Here is a 6,336-nt window from a genome sequence, read left to right as displayed (position 1 = left end):
TTTTGTTTGCTTTTAATTTTGTGATTGATTTCATTATTGTCATAGACAATCAGTTCAGGTCCTGTCCTGATCCACCACAAGGAGGCGTTAGAGCCTTGTATGTTACACTGAGAATCTCCCTGATTCAGCTTTCTGCAGTCATTGACCTCTTTTCTTCAAAGCCTTCATGTTCATTCTTGAATCTCGTTAAACGACGTTAATTTACCTCCCCACCACCAAAGCAGACGCTTAAACATCATTTTACATTTACAGCTGAGAAAATTTAAAGTTCCTGATCCATTTGGCCAGTTCAGCACCGACTCGTTGACCTTCGAGGCCAAGAGGCTCATTTATCATTCAGTGATTTGCAGTGGAAATCTTATCCCCAATCTGACCTGGTGGAGGTCCATATGTGCCCCGGTGGCAGTTGCTGACCCCAGAGGACTGGCCTTTCCGAGCTGTTGTCGTACAAGCTGGCAATTCATCTTTTATTGATGTGTTTCTATCCCCCTCTACCCCTCATGGTGGAGATGGAATGAAATATTAATTTCCCCTGGTCTTCACTCACCAGACAGAAGGGAAGACACAGCCATAGTAGGCTGTGTTTTGTAAGCTCTTCTCCTCCTTATCCCTCAATCCCATCCTTGACTTTCCCTGCCCTCAATCGTGAAACGAGCTTTTGTTCCTACTTATCACAATGTCATTAAAAGGTAACATGGTTACGGGTTTAGTGACATTGTGGTACAAAGCTAATCCTACTCTTTCCATTTCGGTAATAACTAATAATGCACATCCTATTAAAAGGTTATGGATCTCAGAACAAGCTGCTTACAGAGGAAATGTGAAAGTCTGCTACTTACAGTGGAAGTGGGTTATTTTTATTGTATTATATTAGGCCCATCAGGCCAAAATGGACAGTCAATGCAAAGTAAGAAATAGCACCCCCTTCTGGAGCAGTTGCTAAAGGAGCAGAGTGAGTTATAAGCCAGTCCAATTAGATGCTTTGCTTCTGAAAATGTTTGTAAACACCTTTTCTATCTGAAATTGACATCAGCAACACAGTCTCCTGAGTGAGATTTTCTGAGTGAGCCAAGTGTTGAGTTTGGGACTGAAAATGTGTCAGGTGTGAATCTGTGGAAGTGTGTTTCTGAGCAGTGGGAGGGTGTCTCACCTTCTCACCACAGACACTTCACCTATTTTTCAGTATTTAGCGTTGTGTTAACTGTTCATGCTAGATCTCCATAATATAAATGAAATATTTTACATGTGGTCCTCCTCTTGGAATTAATATGTTTAATTGCAGAGTGCAGTGAGCGTGTAGAGACCTGCAGGTGCTGCCATTTTCTTTAAGTTAGTTAAGGGTTAACCTGAAATGTGAAAGGCGTCAAATTCACTCTTTAAGCTGCTTACATAAATGTTCTCTGCACACAGATTTGGTTTAATCTCGCTGGAGATGGGTGAGATTTTAAGCCTTTTCTCCCCTCCTGCTACTTCAAGGAGAATTCTTCTGCTGTTGTGGGTGTGAAATACTTTGTTTTATAGAAACTCAGTAAGTTAGTACCTTAAAATGGATGCTGTTTCTCACATAAATTGAATCACTGAAACTTTGTGTCCTTTTTAATAAGTTAGTTACCTACTGCTATGACTCAGGTAAAGGTTTCTCTTATTTACAACCCCCAATTCCAATGTAGTTGGGACGTTGTGTAAAACATAAAAACAGAATACGATGATTTGCAATTCCTTTTCAACTTATATTCAATTGAATACACTACAAAGACAAGATATTTGATGTTCAAACTAAACTTGAGGCCTGCAACACATTCCAAAAAAGTTAGGAAAGGGGCATGTTTACCACTGTGTTACATTACCTTTCCTTTTAACAATACTCAATAAGTGTTTGGGAACTGAGGACACTAATTGTTGAAGTGTTGTAGTTGGAAATCTTTCCCATTGTTGCTTGATGTACAACTTCATTTGCTCAAGTCTCTGTTGTCATATTTTGCGTTTCATAATGCGCCACAAATTTTCAATGGGAGACATGTCTGGACTGAGGCAGGCCAGTCTAGTACCCACACTCTTATACTATGAAGCCATGCTGTTGTAACACGAGCAGAATGTGGTTTGGCATTGTCTTGCTGAAATGAGCAGGGACACCCATGAAAAAGACGTTGCTTGGATGGCAGCATATGTTGCTCCCAAACCTGTATGTACCTTTCAGCGTTAATGGTGCCTTCACAGATGTGCAAGTTAACCATGTTCTGGGCACTAATACACCCCTATACCATCAGAGATGCTGGCTTTTGAACTTTGCACTGATAACAACCAGAACAGTCCTTTTCCTCTTTGGCCCGAAGGACACGACGTCCATGACTTCCAAAAACAATTTGAAACATGCACTCGTCAGACCACAGGGCACTTTTCCACTGTGCGTCAGTCCATCTCAAATTAGCTCAGGCCCAGAGAAGCTGGTGGCGTTTCTGGTTGTTGTTGATATATGGCTTTCGCTTTGCATAGTAGAGTTATAACATGCATTTGTAGATGGAGTGTAGAACTGTGTTCACTGACAATGGTTTTCTGAATTGTTCTTGAGCCCATGTGGTAATATCCGTTACAGAATGGTGTCAGTTTTTAATGCAGTGCCGCCTGAGGGATCAAAGGTCACGGGCATGTAATGTTGGTTTTTCGGCCTTGCAGAGATTTCTCCAGATTCTCTGAATGTTTTGATGATAATATGATGTAGATGATGAAATCCCTAAATTCCTTGCAATTGTATGTTAAACGTTCTCAAACTGTTGGACGATTTGCTCACGTAGTTGTTCACAAACTAGTGACCCTCGCCCCATCGTTGCTTGTGAACGACGGAGCCCTTCAAGGATGCTCCCTTTACATCCAACCATGACACTCACCTGTTTCCAATTAACCTGTTCACCTGTGGAATGTTCCAAACAGGTGTTTTTAAACATTCCTCAATTTTCCCAGTCTTTTGTTGACCCTGTCCCAACTCTTTTGGAACGTGCCTCAAATTCAAAATGAGTGAATATTCGCAAAAACAAATACAATTTATCTGTTTGAATATTTTGTCTTTGTGGTGCATTCAACTTAATATAGGTTGAAAAGGATTTGCAACTCATCATACTCTGTTTAAATTTAAGTTTTACACAGTGCCCCAACTTCATTGGAATTGGGGCTGGATGTATTTAAATATTTTTCTATACCTTTATACTCCCCTCTACTTTGGTCTAATGTGTGTTAATGAGCAGGTAAGTACGTCTTGATACTGGAACATTGCATTTATCTGCTGTGGACCAGTTCCGTCACTCTAAACGACTTTGTATACATCTAATTTTAACTCATCGGCATCAGTTCCCTTTAACCCGAGGAGCTGCGTTAGTGTTTTCTGGCACACTTTAGTTAATCGATGTCCTTCCTCTGTATGTGCACAACAGTAATCCTGCCGTGTCCTAAATAGTCATGAAAACGTGATCAGGTTGCCAGGCTGAAAAACCAGGTGTGTGTGTGTCTGTAGTGTCTAATATTTCATACACCTTTTGCTGTGCTGTGTATTAAACGTTTATGGCCAAATGTTTGCAGACATTCTTTAAAATGAATGCAACTAATATTCAATTGTTCATATAGAGGATGAATGTCTTGGATAGAGGGATATGTGTTTTCGAGCTGGGTGTCTGTGTTATTTGGAATGATGAATGCCATTCCAAAGCCATCAACTGGTGCTCCATGTTTATGTGACTGCCATAAATCATTGCAGAATGGTTCCCACTTCTGGTTTAATGCATCATGCCATATTGCCCACTGCTATCTCACAGTTAACGTAAGAAATCTTTGGACGCCAAATATGTCATGGACAAGAAGTATGTCAACATAAATAATTTAGTGAAAACGTTTGTGGTTTGCTATAGATTTTTGGGTCTAGTCATCAATTTAAGACGCAAAAGTGTAGTATGTAAACATTTCACACTGAACGAATTAAGCCCCTGTAATACAAGGGTCAATCAGTTTCACAGGACCAATGAATAAGTTAGGCATCTAGGGCCCATTGCGTCACCGGCCCGAGGTTAAGAGGGTCATCTGACAGCGAAACTGGACGAAGAGCGGCGCCTCGAGCATTAGATAGCAGTCTTGAGTGCAGGAGCGCTGGGATCAGATTCAATCTGCGCTGCTTTACCTCAGGGGAAATGATTTCATTCAGCGCCCACCAGCTTAGCATTGGTCGTTATGTCACTTCTCACTGAGGCCTATTTCCTGGGGTGTGTTTTGAATGGCAACGAGATGCATTTGGGAAACATTAGGTCAGTCAGGCCAGGCCATTGTTTTACAGACTACTGCCTTCAAGGCATGTTGTAAGGCCTTTAAGGGCCTAGATATGCCACAATACCACCTTAATGCTTTGTGAATACAGTAAAACCTGTGTACATTTTTTTGGGGGGAGGTCTTGTTTTTCAGTGACTATTTATTTTATCTGGAGCTCCTATAAACCCACACACTGAAATAAGACTACCCTGCATCTGTTTTATGGGATGATTAAGTCAGAAAACATAGGTTTAAAAAAAGCTGTGCTGTTCCTTTCTTAGCAGAGAGTCAAGCTTCCTCATCTAAGTCTCTCCAATTACAGAATTGGATGTGCTCATTAAATATGACAAAAATAAGAAAGGACAAAATATATATAATGAAAATGGTTATAAACAAGAGCTGCTCACTCGGGTGCTTGCGCTGAGTTGAGCTGTGGCTCATTATCATTTAAAGGAACGTGTGCTTAAACTGGCTGTTTAGACATTGGGAGAGCTCTGCTGTGGTGTTCGATCCTTGTGTTTTGGCTAAAACAGTTCACAGACGCTATAACCCCATTCACTTTAACTTTTCTTTTTTCTGCATTGAGTTTGCTCTGTTGTCTCCAGTGCTGTTGGTATCTTAGCAACATAGTGACGTACTGTTACTATGGAAACCCACATTAAACCCAAATTCTACCTTCGTACAGAATCTCAGCTCAAGCTAAATAACAACCTTCTGTAAAAGTGCTGCCTTTTAGGGATTAGACATGTTTAGACAACACCACACAGCATTTCTACCAAGACCTCAGGGGTCCTCCGGGGAAAATCTGAGGCTGAGATTTTGATTTGTGCTTTGGGTGACTTTTTATTAACCTTTTCAGCTACAAGGCTCCATATGTGGGTCCTTTAAGATTACTTTAAGATCAACAGCACACCTTAAGAGTCCTAGCTGGGTAACAGGCCTAGGTTTCAAGAGGTTAAACACACATATTACCACTACAGAATATATAATTATGTCAAATACAGCGCAGGGCTTGGCTTAGGTTTGCTGATTTTAGAAACAGCCTACATTGTAAAATGTTTAATTATATGAATATAACAGGGTTCTGAGATTAGCACCTTGGGTTAAATTAAGGAGATAATTGGCTAGTCTCTCCTGTGTTCATATTTCTGAAATATCACTGGCTCCACTGAATTATGAAGTTGTTAAATTAGGTTGACCAGATCTGAGATGGTGAAAAAGAGGACATGTCTCGGGGGGGAGTTATCGACCAATAACGGTAGCTCTACAGTCAGACCGTCCGATAAAAAGATTTTAGGCTACTTCACCACGCCCCCTTCTCACTCAAGCGAACCAATCGGAGTAGGGGAGGGCGGGACTAGTTTGTGAACGAAACTTCTCAAAGTTCTATGTAAGCTCTAGAAAAACAAAATCCCGGACGTTTGTGAAATTCCGCCCGGACATCTTTATAAGTCTAAAAAAGAGGACATGTCCGGGGAAAAGAGGACGTCTGGTCACACTAGTGAAATAGTCAAACATAACATGGCCATCAGATTGTGGAAGCAGGTGTGTTTTGTGTAAAACAAATGAAAATTCATCCTTTAAGTTAAATACAAACACAAATTAAGATTCTCCTATTAGCTAGTGTGCTAAGACAGCAAGGCTACCTTCTGACACATTCTATGTTTACAAACTGCCCTGTATTGGGAAGCTGAAGCATCCAGTTCCCCAAAGCAAGGGTGGCAAGGGGGCAAATCGCCACCTCAGCCAAAATTCCTACATTCCTTTTCAAAGAGGAAGCACAGACAGAGAGCCACTCGCTCGCTCTGACGCTGGATGCATATTTGTCCACAATGGGGGTCACCGTTGTGGCCGGAGTCAGGAAAGGCCACACATACTTGTTCAAAAGGTTTCTTTTATGGGGGAATTAGAGAGTCAATGTGCAGGATTTGAGCCAGTGTGGAGAGTGAGTGAGTGAGTGTTTGTTTCGATGGCCGTGTGAGACTGCGCCTGACGGCTGAGCGTGTTTACACTGAGGTTGATTGCATCAGAGCCATGATTGCAACACAC

This window comes from Hoplias malabaricus, chromosome Y (genome assembly GCF_029633855.1).
Source record: "Hoplias malabaricus isolate fHopMal1 chromosome Y, fHopMal1.hap1, whole genome shotgun sequence".
Classification (NCBI taxonomy): Eukaryota; Metazoa; Chordata; class Actinopteri; order Characiformes; family Erythrinidae; genus Hoplias; species Hoplias malabaricus.
This window is presented reverse-complemented; position numbering follows the sequence as displayed.